General features: G+C 36.4%; 1 pseudogene; it reads left to right on the forward strand.

Annotated features, from left to right (window-relative positions):
* Positions 1-4,562: 4,562 nt before the first annotated feature.
* LOC118749118 lies at positions 4,563-5,338 on the forward strand (annotated as a pseudogene).
* The last annotated feature ends 11,445 nt before the right edge of the window (positions 5,339-16,783 follow it).

Genomic DNA, 16,783 nt, shown 5'->3' on the forward strand with positions numbered 1-16,783 from the left:
ACTGGGACTTAGTACTGGGATATGTAAAATCAATTCTAAATTCATGGAAAAAACTAAAATGAATGTGGTGCAAGCAAATTTTGGGAAAGCGCTCATAGCCGCTTTTAATTTTTCTTTTCAACGTTTAAAAAAATGTTGGGTAGAGTGGTTAGCACATATTTCACTATATCACTGACTCTTGCATAGTATCTAATGTTTTTTTTCTTGCTTTTCACTTTATTGTCATTATACGCTGTGATTTTGCAGAGAGATCAAGCATGCAAAAGGGGGCGTGGCACTTCCAGTACAAATTTACTTTTTCTTGCCACATATCCCTGGAAGTGTTTGTGGAAGAATACTGGAACTTGGTATGGAGTTGTGTATGTAAAATGTATCAATTGCTCATGGAAAAAATGTGAGTTATTAAAAAAGGAGGCATGTCGCCTCCCATACATACTAAAAACTTCTTAATACATATCTCTGGAAGGATAGAAAATCTCTCGAAGGATTTTAAATTTGTTATGGAGATTTATTTTATAAGTGCCCTACTGACAGAATAAATTTCATTAAATGGAAAAGGGAGAGCCGGTTTCGGCCTTATAATATAAAGCTCTCTTGAGGCATTTGCTACAGTAATGAGAAGTGATATTTTACCAAGGTCAGGTTACTAAATTTGAGTTGGAAATATTAGAACCCGCCGTGGCACCTCCAAGAAGGTTACACGGTGACAGGTAATAATATCAACGGAAATAAGGTCAAATGACTTTATTTCCCACCCTGGTGCGAAATAAAGACAATTGACATTATTAACATTAAATTTGCTTAGCTTCGCGGCGGCCCACCTTCCCCGGCTCCGTTTATATATTTTAAACATCGAGGGCTTATTCAATAATACCCTCTATCTGCACACTTTTCACAAAGATGAGATTCTGATATAAAAATCCACCTAAGCTTTAACTGTCATCAGTGATATTAATGTTACCTGATATAACGACAGGTAATAAGTCCCAGATGATTTCTAAAATCACAAATTAGTTTTTGTGCAAATTGCAGATAGAGGGTATTAATGAATTCAAGCCCTCGATATTTCACCTTTTTATATTTGTAAGTTATTGGAAGCGGGTATGCCAACTTGGCTCAAACCGTGCCATTTGTCCCTATTTCACTTCAAATGGGATTTAATTTTTCAATTTGGCACAAAATGCCAAAATGGCACTTTTGTAAAAAAAATAACATTTCAATACATTTTTGTGAAATCCTTTGCGTGCAGTTCTTTTTCTCAACTAAAATTTTCTAATTTATAAAGGCTATTCAACTGGTTTATCTTATTTTATCATTGCACTTTTGTTTGGAAAATGTAGCTTTATTTTATTGCTAAATGTGAATGATTAAAAGGAATAACACCTTTTTTGGCACTTTTATATTTCTATTTGGCACATTTTGGCACTTTTTTATCCACAATATGGCACCTCATAACTAAGGATAGTTGGCAGCCCTAATTGAAAGATTTCTACTGTGTTTTGGGGCAACAACTTGTTTGCAGTAAAAAAGCATATAATTTGTGTTTCAAAAGTGTGTGAAAACCAAAAACCAATCAATTAACTTATATGATCTCGGTTCCGATATTAAATAATCAACAATTGTTTATACCCGCATATTGGCACATTGGCTCGTTGAATGTGCCATCTAATAAATAGTGTCGTCATTCTCCTTAGCTGCTTTTAAATGATGTCGTCACAAATTGCTGGCGGAGACATGAATACAGTGTAAGAAAATTCTTTTTCTATAATTGTTTCCTTATAGAAAGGTTGGTTTCTTTTCCACCATAGACATTCCGAATTCGTTCAAAATATGCTAATTTAAAACACAGAATTCTTTCAGTGTTCCTCCGGGGTTTTTGGACATGGACTGTTTCTTCAATTTAATAGTGTTCGCTTTATTTTTGTGGAAACGAAACATGTTTTGCAAGTTATGGATCATTTCTACACTCTTTCTTCAAATATTTATCGTATTCCAGCTGTGCGCAGGCGTTTAGGTTTTCGCATTGTGTTTTTTACATATTCGTAATTTAAATATTTTTAATAAAATCAATTGGTGGTCGTTCATGATTGTGTGTGGACTAATATTACAACACTGAGGATTTGGCAATAAACTTTTTCATCTGTTAAAAAACAACACTTACGGGGCAATGTTTATTGTAAGAACAACATTTTTTTCTATGAATCGACATACTTTAAGCATTTTGAATGAGGGAATGACGTCAATGCCTTTATTTCCAAATTTTTGTTGACTTTATTTCGCTTTTGAAAAGGTAATAATGCCAATTGACTTTATTTCGCACCAGGGTGGGAGATAAAGCAATTGACCTTATTTCCTTTGACCTTATTACCTGTCACCGGTTACACGTTCACGCGTCGTTTACCTGGAACTATTTTAAGGTAAACTTAGAGGGATTGATATCTTTCGTATGCCTAGCGCGCAGACGAGATTCTATAATTTCATAGTTTTAAACGGCCTAAATACCTTAACTCGCTTAAAAAATAACGAGCTACAACGAAATGGGCACAGAAATAGAAACTAACATCATTAAATTGTTTTTCATATTTGTATAAAAGCGCGGGGTGAAACCCGCGGGTATAAGCTAGTATTTTTATAATTTGTCAATTTTTGATTATTTATCAAGAACTCCCAGTTCTAGCACAGAAGTTTAAATCTATTTTCTTGATAAATTATCAAGATTGAAAATGCTATTGACAATTATAATAATTTTTTTTTATTAGAAAATATTTTTCTTACAATTAATTGTTGCATGTGCCGTTATTCTCATTTTCGTTTTTGGTGTTTCCGACAGGGTAGGAGTATGATGTAATGTGGAGCGATTTTCCATCATCCCTTGTCAAATTTGGTTTGGCGACAAACCGGTTTCGACGTTTTGCCAGTTTCAGTGTCATTTTTCGTTCGGAATGTGCCGATATTTGCGACTCACGGAATAATGGCACCGGCACACAAAAAAAGTTGCGGGTGCTTTTAACCGTCCATTTGACTCGTACAAAATTTCGAGTAAATTGCGAAAATTGCAAATTTTTTTTTGCTATTTTTTCGCTTTCTCATAATTTAGTGTACGTGTCGAACGGACCTCAGATTTGAATTCTGTGAGTCGAAATACATGTCGGTAGGTGCTTCTAGTAAAAAGCACGCGAAATTTTTTTTTTTGTGCCGGAGTAACCAAAACGATTTATGGACCTTACCGAAAATTACCAGATGGCCACTATAAGGCTTTCTGCACATTGGTCATCCAATCATAGTTACTTCATCGTCACAAACATGATGCAACGATTACCAAACGACAGTGCCGTACTTATCCGTTTCTGCATCTGCTACGATTTGCCGATAACTAGCCGATAACGACAAGTGTGCATGCAGATCTCCTTTGAAATGCATGTGCTCGGTCCAAAATTTCAGGGCGAGACGATAACGCAACTATGATTGGACGATAGCCTTAAAATGTGAGATGGTAGAATTCAAAATTTATCGCAAAAATTCGAAAGTTGTTTTAGAAGTGCAGCCCTTGGTGCTGCCACTGTAATTGAAATATTTCAAGTATTCGAATATGAGATGACTCTAATTTTATCGAAGTAATTTTGTAGAAGTGTCAGTAGTGCTGCCACTGAAACTAGAAGGGCTTTTATAATTACGCACATGCAAACATAATTCATTTCTTTCTAGTAATGCAAATAGATATTTAGTTGCAAAAGTTACCAAAATGAAAAAAAAGTTACCAAGTTACCAAACCGTTTAAAAGTTACCACTTTAGGTAGAAAGTTACCAATTGTGGCAACGATGCTTGGGAGCTAGTAAAACATCAAACTGAACACCGATTACTAATATGTCAAGAGAAGTTGAGCGTCGAGGACGGCATCTACTTGGTATAGAAAAGATTTACAGCCTCCACCAGCCGACATGCCAGAAAATTGCTTTCGGCGAAGTCCACAAGAAAAATTTACCAAACACGTAGTAAATATGCAAGAATGATAGAATACATTTTCTCTCATTCGTGGTAAATAAATATGCATGTAAGTATCATATGAGAGATGAGAGCATCGCTTGTTTGGCAGAGAAAAACATGCTCCATATTTGACTATTTGACTTGTATTTCCCCGTTTATATGCTTTTATATTTCTTCCCTGTTCAGACCTTCAATTGAGCTTTACAGCCCGATTCTGTGCACTTGACAAATTAACAAAATATTGATAATTTATCAAGATTTTTATCAAACAAGAAGTTTTTTGTTATTCTGTGGCAATCTTGATAAAAATGAAAGCTTAAGAGTGCAGCGTTTTTCCCCACACGTGTGGCGAACAGTTTAATGAAACAGAAACAGCTGATTTCTGTTTACTTTTTGTTATTCACGAAATGGATTCTGCTACAACGTAAGTATTTCACATGCTATTCATTATTTGTTGTTAATATTAAAATTAATTTACAGGAAATCAAAACACGACCGTGCTACCCACGAGCAACTTGAGCTCTACGTTGCATTTTGCCAGGCACACCCAGAAATTGGCACTGGAAAAAATTCGCCAAAATCGCCTCTGCAAATGCAGGACTTGTGGAAGCAGCTGGCAGAGGACCAACACGTACTGCTGCTAAATGGAAAGAGGTAACTTGCTTGATATTAGTTACATTTTTTTTTATATCTGATGCAACGTTTTTATACATATATATGTAGACGTTGGGTGTGTGGAAGAGTCAACTACGCGCGCGGGCAAGGCGGTTGAAAATGAGCAAGAGGCTGACAGGAGGAGGACCAAGCTGCAAGCCGATGAGCGAATTTGAGGAAAAGGCTTTATCCACATTTGGATCAGCAGCTGTTGATGGGGTCAAGACCATTCAGAGTTTTGGGTTGACTTACTCGCTTGAGCCTTTGTCAGTTGAGGGCCCAATATCACCAACTGAAAGCACATCTTCTTTGGACAGTCCTCAGCCATCATGTAGTACATTACTAATACCGCTAAACCTAGTAGAACCGCCAAGCCCAGACAACCGCTTAGCCCAGAAATATCAGCAAATCTGCATCATCTCAATGTTCATCGCTAAGCTTGGAAAATCAGGTGCGTTTTCTATTGTATTACAACATGTGTATGTATGTATATACATATGTATATTTTTGTGAATTTTTTAATTACTTTTTATTATTTTGAAGGATGCTTGCACATCGCGGCTATCACGGGGTGAGCGGTCTAAATTAATTAGCACTTTGATAGCTAACACTGCAAAGAGGAATTCTGCTGAGGAGGAAAGGCAACGCATTGAAAATGAAAGGCGTCAAGAGCACCGGGAGATGATTCAGACCATGTAAGGCCTATCCAATACTGTCGCAGAACTTGTGAATGTTCTTAATCAAAACAGGTCGCAATAAAAATATAAAAAAACTAATTTTTTGTTACTTTTTTATTTACATATTTCAATAAGTTCCAGATACATCTATATATAAATACGCCACAAGAAAATTTTGCAATCCCTTTTTTGAAGGCACCGTTCGCTCGATTTGAATGAAACATACACCGATTTTAAGGATATAACCTCCTCTAATCCAGAAATGTTAATCCCGATACATAGGGGGCGTGGCATCTGACATATAGACTAAAATGTGAAAACTACTATATCTCTAAAACTAATTATGCTGGGGAACTAAAACTTAGCACAGATGCATAGATTGTAAATACCCTACGTACGGAGAAAAGTGGTAGATTTTTGAAAAGGGGGCGTGGCACCTCCCATACAAACTGAAATTCTTCTATCGCTTTTCCCTGGAACCTCTTATGCTAACGTCCTGGAATTTGATACAGCCATATGTGCTATCAATGCCGTACTTAAGGCGAAAAGTGGTAGATTTTGGAAAAGGGGGCGTGGCACCACCCATACAAACTGAAATTTTCATATCGCTTTTCTCTGGAACCGCTTATGCCAACGTCCTGAAATTTTACACAGCAACATATGCTATCAATGCCGTATTTACGGCGAAAAGTGGTCGATAATGGAAAAGGGGGCGTGGCACTGCCTAACAAACTGAAATTCTCATATCGCTAATCTCGGGAACCGCTTATGCTAACGTCCTGAAATTTGACACAGCAACATATGCTATCAAGGTCATACTTACGGTAAAAAGTTGTTAGATAATGGAAAAAGGGGCGTGGCACCGCCATACGACCTGAAATTCTCATATCGCTTATCTCTGGAACCGCTTATTCTAACGTCCTGAAATTCAACACAGCCACATATGCTATCAATGCCGTACATATGGCGAGAAGTGGTAGATTTTGGAAAAGGGGGCGTGGCACCTCCCATACAACCTGAAATTCTCATATCGCTTATCTCTGAAACTGAAAATGCTAACGTCCTGAAATTTGGCAAAGCCACATATGCTACCAATACTGTACTTGCGGCGAAAATTGGTAGATTTTGGAAAGGGGGGCGTGGCACCTCCCATACAAACTGACATTCTCATACTGTTTTCCTCTGGAACCGCTTATGCTAACGCCTTGAAATTTGACCCAGCTATTTACGCTATCAATAACGTGCTTAAGGCGAAAAGCGGTAGATATTGAAAAAGGGGGCGAGGGGGGGAGGTGCTCCCATACAAGCTGAACTTCGCACCGCTGAACCGCTTATGCTAACGTTCTGAAACTTGACACAGCTGCATACATATGTATCATTACCGAACTTATGGCGAAAAGTGGTGTGTATTCGAAAGGGGGATGAGGCACCTCGCATACAGAATGCAATTTCCATATCGCTTATATCTGGATCCACTTATGATAGATAAGGTAATGGAATTTGATACACTTATATCTACATACATTTAAAATTGCAAAAATCATTCAATTGGGAACCATTTCCTACCAGATTTCTAAATCGCATTGAATGATTGTTATTTTGTATAATGATTTTTGAAATGATCAGTGTGTTTGTCTTCCGTTAGGTGGAGCAGGGATTGAGAGTAGAGATGGGCATAGGACTAAATATTAAGTCCCGATCCCGCCCATCCCGAAATTAAATTTTTAACTTCCGAACCCGCTCATCTCGACGTTTTTCAGAATTGTACCGCGGGCCCGGGGGCCACGAAATCTATCTCTAAAAAAATTCACATTTCTTTCAAATTAATTTTAATTAAATAAAAATTGTATGAAAAGATCTGGCAACCTCCAATTATTTTATTTTGCTTTGCTGTTCGTTTTCGTCTCAATAAAACATAAAAAGTGCATATTTTATACAAATTTATTAAGGGAGATTTTCTGAATTTGACGAAGTTGCGGTTTTATCGGGAGTATCGGGAAAGGATTTTGATCCCGTTCCGTCCGTTAAATTTTTACAGACCTTCCCGATACCGCCCATCTTGAATATCAGTACCATGGGTCCCGATACTCCGTGCCCATCTCTAATTGAGAGCTATCCTTAAAATGTATAGTCAGATTTTCTTCATCTTTAGAACACATAATAGCAACATAAAATTTGGTCCAATTCGGTAGCCCAATCATGTGATGCAAAAATATTGGGCTTTAGGCCCAATCTTGACAAAAACACGTGTAAAACCGCCGTTAGAGAAGGAAATATTATATTTTGTTTTACACCTTCGAGGTACTTAACTTCCACCTATTCTGATGAAAAGATTGAGGAGTTTATGCAGATGATGGCAATTTAGTTTTAACGTTGTAACGTAGCATATCCGCTACGATACAATAACATAAAGCATCGTACATACATACAATATTGTACATACATACTGCACCGCACATACATACAACATTGTACATACATACTCCACCGTACATGTAAATACAGACATACATTCAGCGACGTACATACACACACCAAGTGAGCACTGCTAGCAGCACACCAGCAGCATGCCCGAATAACTCACCAACCACTTCGCTCACCACACTGCATAAATCGGGACGGCACACGACGAATTCTCAACAAGCATGCAGCGCAACAGGTATAAAAGGCTTAACAAGTGCGCAGTCAGGTCAGTCTTGCTAGGTGAGTAGCTGACTTGATTGGTCGATGAGCTAGTGGCGTGCTTGCGCGTTAATGTCTTGCCGGCCAGCCAAGCCAAGCTCGGCGTAACCAATCGGTCGATCAGCTGGTGTGCCTGCTGGCGCACCAATGGGTCACCGACTGGCCAAGCCAAAACCAAGTACGACTCAACCCGCCGGCAGACCCGGATTGCACGCCTTTTAGGCATCCTAATTGGTCGCCGGCTGGTTGAGCCTCCGACATCGCCGACCCGCTCCAGCCCCTACTTTTGTAGAGTGCGATCAGGGGAATGGCGGTGCCTGGAGTGAGTCTTGCTAGGTCGTTCCGCTCCACCGGTTGCCGAGGGCCAGTTGCTGTTAGTAGTCACCCGCTGCCGCTTATCATCCGTCGTAGCGCTCCCACCGTTGCCGAGAGTCACCCGCTGTGCCGCCGCCGCTGCTCAACCGTTGCTCCGCTGTTGCCGAGAATCACCCGCCGTGCTGCTAGCGCTCCCACCGTTGCTCAACCGTTGCTCCGCTGTTGCCGAGAGTCACCCGCTGGGCCGCCGCCGCTGCCCAACCGTTGCTCAACAGTTGTTGAGAATCACCCGCCGTGCTGCCAGCGCTCCCACCGTTGCTCAACCGTTGCTCCGCTGTTGCCGAGAGGCACCCGCTGTGCCGCCGCCGCTGCCCAACCGTTGCTCAACAGTTGTTGAGAATCACCCGCCGAGCTGCTAGCGCTCCCGCCATCATCCGCTCCGACCCGACCACAACGAACGTCACCTCTCTCTCGCTCTCCCTCTCTTTGGACATAAGGTTGCTAGCACTCTAGTCGTAGCGCCGTGTGTGTGTGTGTTCGAAGTAAATACACGAAAATAGTGTGTTTTATTTGGTGGGGGTTAGTGGGACCTTCGCCGGACTCTGGATCGGCTGAGTTCACCTCAGCCTTTGACAAAACCCACCTCATAACGTTCCAAGGGGCACTCAGACCAATATAATCGGTAAAAGTATTTACAGTCTGGATTGGTATTTGTTTAACATAATAGTCAGTAAGGAACCGTTAGGCATCTTATCTATACATACAAATACATACATATGCATATTTTTTGTAAATGAAAATTGAGGTTCCTTTCTCGGTATAATTTCGAAAGGTACTAAGCAATTTGGTTTTAAGTTTTCCTATAAATTCGCTATAAATTTTGGTTGTGGACTTCAAGATCGTCATTAGCATAAAGAAGTCAATATTGGTGATAAACAAAATTTAAAAGTGTATGAAAAAATGTCGAATTTCGACAACTGGGCGATACTAGTTCAAATAAATACAGTGAATGAAATAAAAACTGGGACGCGACATTAAACAAGTTTTGACTATTTTTCTTCAGTTTATTTAATGTTTATTATTTTTTTATGAAATTATATCTGTTTACTTGACAAAGATTAACTAAATCCAAATTTCAGACCTTGTGCAAAAAATATGAAAATTCAGCAAAATTTCACCAAAATTTCTAACTTTTTAATCCGCATCTTTAGAAAATATTTTTGTATGCAGCTTTTTAGCCCATTAAGTTCTAGTAAAGTACAAATTTGAAGTAGCTATGACTTACTGTTGGTTTTTGGCAATTTTTTTTGTTGACGGGTATGTTCGACATTTTTTTTTTTATATGGGAAAAAATGCGGAACACCCTCCACAAAAAAAAAATCTAAAAAATCAACGGTAATTTTTAGCGACTTCAAACTTGCACTTTGTTCAGCTAAAATTGAATGGGCTACAAAACTGCTTACTCGAAAATTTTCCAGAAATTCTGAATTTTTTAAATTTTGATGAACCTTTTTTTTGAATTTTTGTGAGCTTCATATAAAACGTGAAACTTTGATTTATATAGTTTAAATTACAGAATGAACTATATTTTCATAAATAATTAATGCAAAAAATGTTCGTTTAAATAATATTGAATATTAAATTAGATCAAGTTGTACACTAACATTTCACGCTGACTGTAGGTTTACAATTTTGATTTTCTTGGTTTTCATTTCTTTTACAAAAAAAGAAGAAAAATAAATAAACAATTAATGTACACTGCCGGAGCAAAGTATTGGCACTGCAAATTTTTCACAATATATGCAACAATACAGTAGCTAGGAATTACCGTTGATTTTTGGCAATTTTTTTCACGCAGTCTCTTCCATACAAACATTTTTTTCGAAAATACTTTATATGGAAAAAATGCAAAACTCCTTCAACAAAAAAAAATTCTCAAAAATCAACGCGATTTTTGACAAACTCCAAACTTGCAGTTTTTTTTACTAGAATTAAATGAGCTGCAAAACTTCATACTCAAAAAAATTCAAAAAATCTGATTAAAAAGTTGAAGATTTTGATGAAAATTTGCTGAATTTTCGCGAGTTTTGCACAAAGTTTAGGAACTATATTTTTATGTTTTTTGTTGTTGAATAAACCATATTTTTATACAAAATTGAAGGAAAAATATAAGAATAAAAATTGTTGCATATATTGTAAAAAATTTGCTGTGCCAATACTAATAGGGGTATTTGGAAAGTCAAATCTGAGAAAGTCCGCATTTCTGGCTTTACTTGTGGATAAATTTAATAACTAAAGAGTTTGAATATATCTCGATCTTGTTCTTTCACCTTCGCGTATATACTGTGAAGAATCAATAGCATTATTTGGAGAATCAAAGTCTTCTGCGACCTCGTCATCTACCTCGTTCAGCATAATGCCCGTTTTCGTCATAATATTATGCAATATAACGCATGTGCGGAAGTTTCATGAGGAAAGTGTAGAACTCGGTGCTTCAGCAAACATCTGAAGCGCGACTTTAAAACACCAAACGCTCTTTCAATGCAGTTTCTGGCAAAGCATGTATTTTATTATACTTTTGTACTTTAGACGTATTTGGTGTTCCAACTGGTGTTAGAAGCCAGGGCTCTAGAGGATAACCTTGATCGCCAATAAGCCAAGATTCTTTCCGTTGTTGTACAGACCAGGGATGTTGCGAATGTGGAATTTTAGACATCCGCGGATGCGAATACGGATGCGGATGTATAACGCTAACATCTGCGGATGCGGATGCGAATGCGGATGTCAAGTATTTTTATACCCGAGCGCATTTGTGCACAAGGGTATTATAAATTTGTTCACATAACGGTTGTTTGTAACAGGCAAAACGAATCGAGATAGATATAGACAAATATATAGATAAATGATCAGAATGAACAGAGAAATCGATTAAGCGGTGACTGTCTGTCCGTCCGTCCGTCCGTCCGTCTGTGTACACGATAACTCGAGTACAAATTGAGATATCTTAACGAAACTTGGTATGTGTACTTCTTTTGAGCGTTGGACGGATGGTATTGAAAATGGACAAAATCGGAAGATAACCACGCCCACCTCCCATATAAAGGTAGTTTTGAGAAATACGAAAACTGCGATATTTTAGGAACTACTGAAGCTTATTCACTCAAAATTACTATTTACAATCATTTTTAGGCGAAAAATAAGAATATTATAAAATTTTGGAAAATGGGCACTTATGATTACATGTGTATATCTTGGGAAACGCTATACCAATTTCCCCCAAACTTGGCACAGTTGTTGGCCTTCACAAAACGTACCAAACGGCTTAGAATTTAAAAATCGGATAATAACCACGCCCACATCCCACGGTAATTTAGAGAAATATCTACGAAAGCTTCTATAAATCAGTAAATACTGAAGCTAATTTATTCAAAATTGATTTTTGCAATAATTCGTTAGCAAAAAATAGGCTTATAATAAAAGGTTGGAAAATGGGCGTGACCCCGCCCACTTATAACCACATAGGTGTATCTCGGTAGCCGCTCGATCAATGTGTACCAAACTCGGTATGATTATTGTGGTTGCCACATAAAGGCAAAACATTGAAAGTTTTGAAATCTTTTATATAACGGTAAATTTCAGAAATGTTTCAAACTTTGATATTTCGAAATTTAAGGAAGCTAATTTTACCCAAAATTGATACTAACAACAATCCCTTGAAAATAAGTAAAATTCTTATGGAATTTTGGAAAATGGGCGTGGTGCCGCGCACATATATCTATATAAGTTTATCTCATCGAAGATGTTTGAAATAGACGTAAAACCACTACTGCTTACCATGTAGCGGTAGTTTTCGGAAAGGTGAAAAAACTATATTGAATACTTGCGTCGGCTCCGCCCGACTTAGACTTTTTTACTTGAAATAATTTAGGTGAGTAAATTAGGTGATTTAGTTAAATAAAAATGGAAAGGTTAGTAATTTTCAATAATATTTTTTTTTAGTATTTGAATTTAAAAATTGGAACATTGTATTCAATAAAAAGTTCTTAAAGGGTCATAGATCAAACCTGCGCCACTAAACAACTACTCGCTCCAGGCGACAAACTTGAAAAACTTGAAACTTGAATTGTAAATTCTTTCCGATTGACGCTGCACATAGGGACGAATCGACAATTTAGGACGACAAAAATAGAAAAACCAAAGTCTTTAAATCTTATCACACATACCTTTCTCATACTCCTTATAAACCAGTCCACAATGTAACATACAAATTTTGACTTTTAACGCAACGCGGTAGCTTTAGCAGAAGCGCAAAGTTGGGTTTTCTATCGTGCGTCGAATTAAATAATTTTTTGTTTGAAGCGATAATAAAATAATTTCGCTTGTCATTTTATTCTTATTAACATGTAACAGTTTTATCAACACGGAAAGTGAGGCGTGAGGTATGTACTTTATTTTGCGATTTTTGTAAATAATATAGTTGTTTGCAAAATGGTTGTAATACCTATTTTATAAATTGCCTTTTTTTATAGAAAAAATTTTGAAATTTTTATATCAGTTAGAGTTATAAAAAAAAGTACCAACGAGTACAGCATTTTCTTTTCAATAGTTCGAAAATGCAACAAATTGCCAATGTAAAAATATCACGAACTCGTCCCCCCTTTTCCCCCTTCATTAAATAGAGCATCTTTTTCTTAAGTCGTTTATTGGGACGAATCGAGAATATAGGACGACAACAATGTTTACTCCATATGTATTTGACAGATTTCCATGAAATTTGGTATCCAGGGGTTTTCGTCGTCAGTGATATCAAATATTAAATCAAATTTTCAAAATTCAAAATGGCGGATCCAATATGGCGGACGATTGCTTTAAAAATGTATAGATTATTATGAAGCTTGGTATCCAGAGATTTTCGTCATCACTGATTTCGAAGTTGATATTAAATTTTCAAAATTCAAAATGGCAAATCCAATATGGCGGATGATTTCTTCAAAAATAGATAAATTGTTATAAAGCTTGGTATTTACTCCATATGTTTTTGCCAGATTTCAATGAAATTTGGTATTTAGGGATCTTCGTCGCCACTGAATTCGAATATTAAATTAAATTCCCAAAATTCAAAATGGCGGATCCAATATGGCGGACGATTTCTTTAAAAATGTATAGATTGTTATGAAGTTTGGTTTCCAGAGATTTTCGTCGTCACTGGTTTCGAATTTGATATTAAATTTTCAAAAACTAAAACGGCGGATCAAATATGGCATCCCGAATAATAGGAGTTTTACTTTTAAGCGCAAAGTTGGCTTTGCTTTAGTGCGTCGAAATAAATTCTATTTTTATTTTCAGCGGGGATAAAATAATTTCGCTTGCCATTTTATTCTTATTAATAAATAGCAGTTAAATCAATATGGATAGTAAGGCGTCAAGTAAGTACTTGTAATCTTTAATAAAACACAATTTTTTATTTAAAACGTGTTTAAATTTGTATATAAGCTCTAGTTATAAAAAAATTAGGTAAAGTACACCAAAATTGGTTTGCTTCCTGAAAAGCTTATCTTATAACTAATTTTTAAAAGTAAAATATACATCCCCTTACTTCCCCTTTTGTTATCTATATTTTATTAGGTAACCTCGTTGAAAACGCAATGACCATTAAGAGAGAGGAACTATTTAAAGTGTTAAAGAATAAAAAGTTTTTTAAGTTATCATCAGTTAAGTGCAACGAAAAACTATTGCAGTATATAGTGAACAAATTAAGTAACAGTAAACTTTCTGAAAATGATATAAAGCAAATAAAACTAGTATTGAAAGTATTTGTCACGAATCTATTATCGAAATGGCGTGATTCTAAATACATGTACGGTCGTTTTATTAAGAAACACAGGAAATGGATTGATGAGTATGTAAATATCCAAAAAAAGCTGTCATCACAGCGTGTGTCATCAGTGCCACGGGGCAGGCCAAGAAAATTGTTTGAGGAGAGTAGTCAACGCAGCAAGCAACGACAGGTGCAACCAGTTTTGTCAGATCTTAGCGCAGAACAACTATGCTTGGCCGCAGAAAAAATCTTGGTGAAGTCAGGCAAAAGAATTGCAGCCCAAGTACTGAAATTAGCAACCGAAACTTCGCCCAGAAAACTAAAAAAAATGAAAGAACTTCACAATGTACCCTTCACTACTTTAAGGCTGTACAGCCCTGAAGAAGCTTTAGGACTTATAGTGGACCTGGGATTAACAAAAAAAGACTACATCACGATGCGACTTGGGGCAAAAGAAAGAGGGGCCAACATTTATCCGTCATATCATATCATAGCAGAAGAAAAAAAAAATGTTATCCGAAAAATATTATAATTACAGAAAACGAAGCTATTGTGCCACTGTCTGACCTGCTAACTCATACTGCACAATGTCTAGCACATGTACAGGCTGATGTAATTTTGCAGAATATGTCTGAGTGCTGTGATACCATCGATATCTACTATAAATGGGGTCTAGATGGTAGCGGTGGACACAGTATTTATAAACAAAATTTTAAGAATAATTCTGAATATGCGGCTTCCAATATAATGTTGAGTACGATTGTGCCATTACAAATGTCTGACTATGGCAATAATCAAAAAATATATTGGAAAAACTCCACACCGTCTTCGACAAGGTATAGCCGCCCAATAGAGTTCCAAATACAAAGAGAAAATGCCCATAATGTTAAAGAAATGTATAACAGAATACAAACACAAATACTGAAATTGAAACCTACAATCATTATTTTAGGTAATAGAGAAATTAAATTTAACCATATTCCTATCTGCACGATGCTAGACGGAAAGACTGTAAATATTTTAACTGATACTGTAAGTTCGCAAGCGTGCAATGTTTGTAAGGCTACCCCTAATGATTTTAACGATCTAGAGAAACTAAAGAGCAGAGTGTGTACTGAAGACACCTTCAAATATGGCATTTCTATTCTACACGCACATCTTAGATGCTATGAATATTTATTGCACATAGCATATAAATTGGAGCTAAAACAGTGGCAAGCAAGAGGTGATCAGGCAAAAGTACAAGTGAATGAAAGAAAGAGTAAACTAGCAACTCAGTTTTATCATGAAATGGGCCTGGTTGTTGATCAACCAAAACAAGGTGGTGGCAATAGTAATGATGGTAACACAGCACGCAATTTTTTTAAAAACCCCTACTTACTTCCCACATTACCGGAATCCATATGGAAAAATTTGCAAATATACCTTCTATCATTTCATGTGGGTACTACATCAATGAGGAAAAATTTAAAAAGTATTGCTTAGAAACTGCAGAAATGACCATTTCCCTTTATGAATGGTATAAAATGAGTGCCAGCGTTCACAAATTGTTACTTCATGGAGGTGATGTTATAAAATATTTACCCTTGCCAGTAGGTCAACTATCAGAAGATGTGATTGAAGTAGGCCATAAAGACTATAAAAAATTCAGACAATATTACGCCAGAAGAACTTCAAGAATAAACACCAATCGCGATATATTTAACTGGATGCTTGTCACTTCTGATCCAATTGTAACAAATATGCGCAAAAGACCAAAAAAAAGCAAATGGAATTTAATGAAGTTGTGTTAAGCATGTTACGACTGCCTACCTTCTATGGCAATGGTGAGCAAGACGATGAAGATCAAAAATCTGATGATAATGAAAGTGATGAGATGGATGATGAGAATGAGGATGTAAAATAACATTTGACTAAGAAGTATACCTTTTGTTAATAATTTTCTTATTTCTAATACAACAATAACATTGTATGTAAATTTTAAAGTTTTGAAATATCACAGCTTAATTTTGCGCCCTAGATATCGATGGAAATGAAAAAATTTTACAAAAAATTTTCGTTTCAAAATTTTTTTTCCTTTTAAAATTTTAGTTTTTTTCATTAAATTTCTACATTAAATATCTTAAAGCTTTGACGCGGTACGGATTTTCTGAAAACGGTATCGCAATCTATAGCTCAAAATTAAGTTTATGTGTTTGGCCGTTTAGCTGTTATATTTTTGCTTCCCTACTGTATAACTAAATATGTAATCGTTGTCTAATTTCTTGATGTCAATTATTTTTATAATTATATGAATTTGGAAATCTAATATTTAATTCGGAATATATTCCCAGCTATCAAGTTTCATTACAAACCATAATTAAAAGAAAAAACTCGTCCACCATATTGCATTTGCCATTTTGAATTTTGAAAATTGAATATCAATTTCGAAATCAGTGACGACGAAAATCTCTGGATACCAAGCTTCATAACAATATAGTCATTTTTTAAAAAGCGTCCGCCATATTGGATCCGCCATTTTGAATTTTGAAAATTTGATTTAATATTCGAAATCAGTGACCACGAAAGTCCCTAAACGCCAAATTTCATTGAAATCTGTCAAATGTATATGGAGTAAATACCAAGCTTTATAACAATTTATCCATTTTTGAA

Source organism: Rhagoletis pomonella, unplaced genomic scaffold (assembly GCF_013731165.1).
Source record: "Rhagoletis pomonella isolate Grant_MI unplaced genomic scaffold, Rhpom_1.0 Rhpom_scaffold_00014, whole genome shotgun sequence".
In the NCBI taxonomy this organism is placed as follows: Eukaryota; Metazoa; Arthropoda; class Insecta; order Diptera; family Tephritidae; genus Rhagoletis; species Rhagoletis pomonella.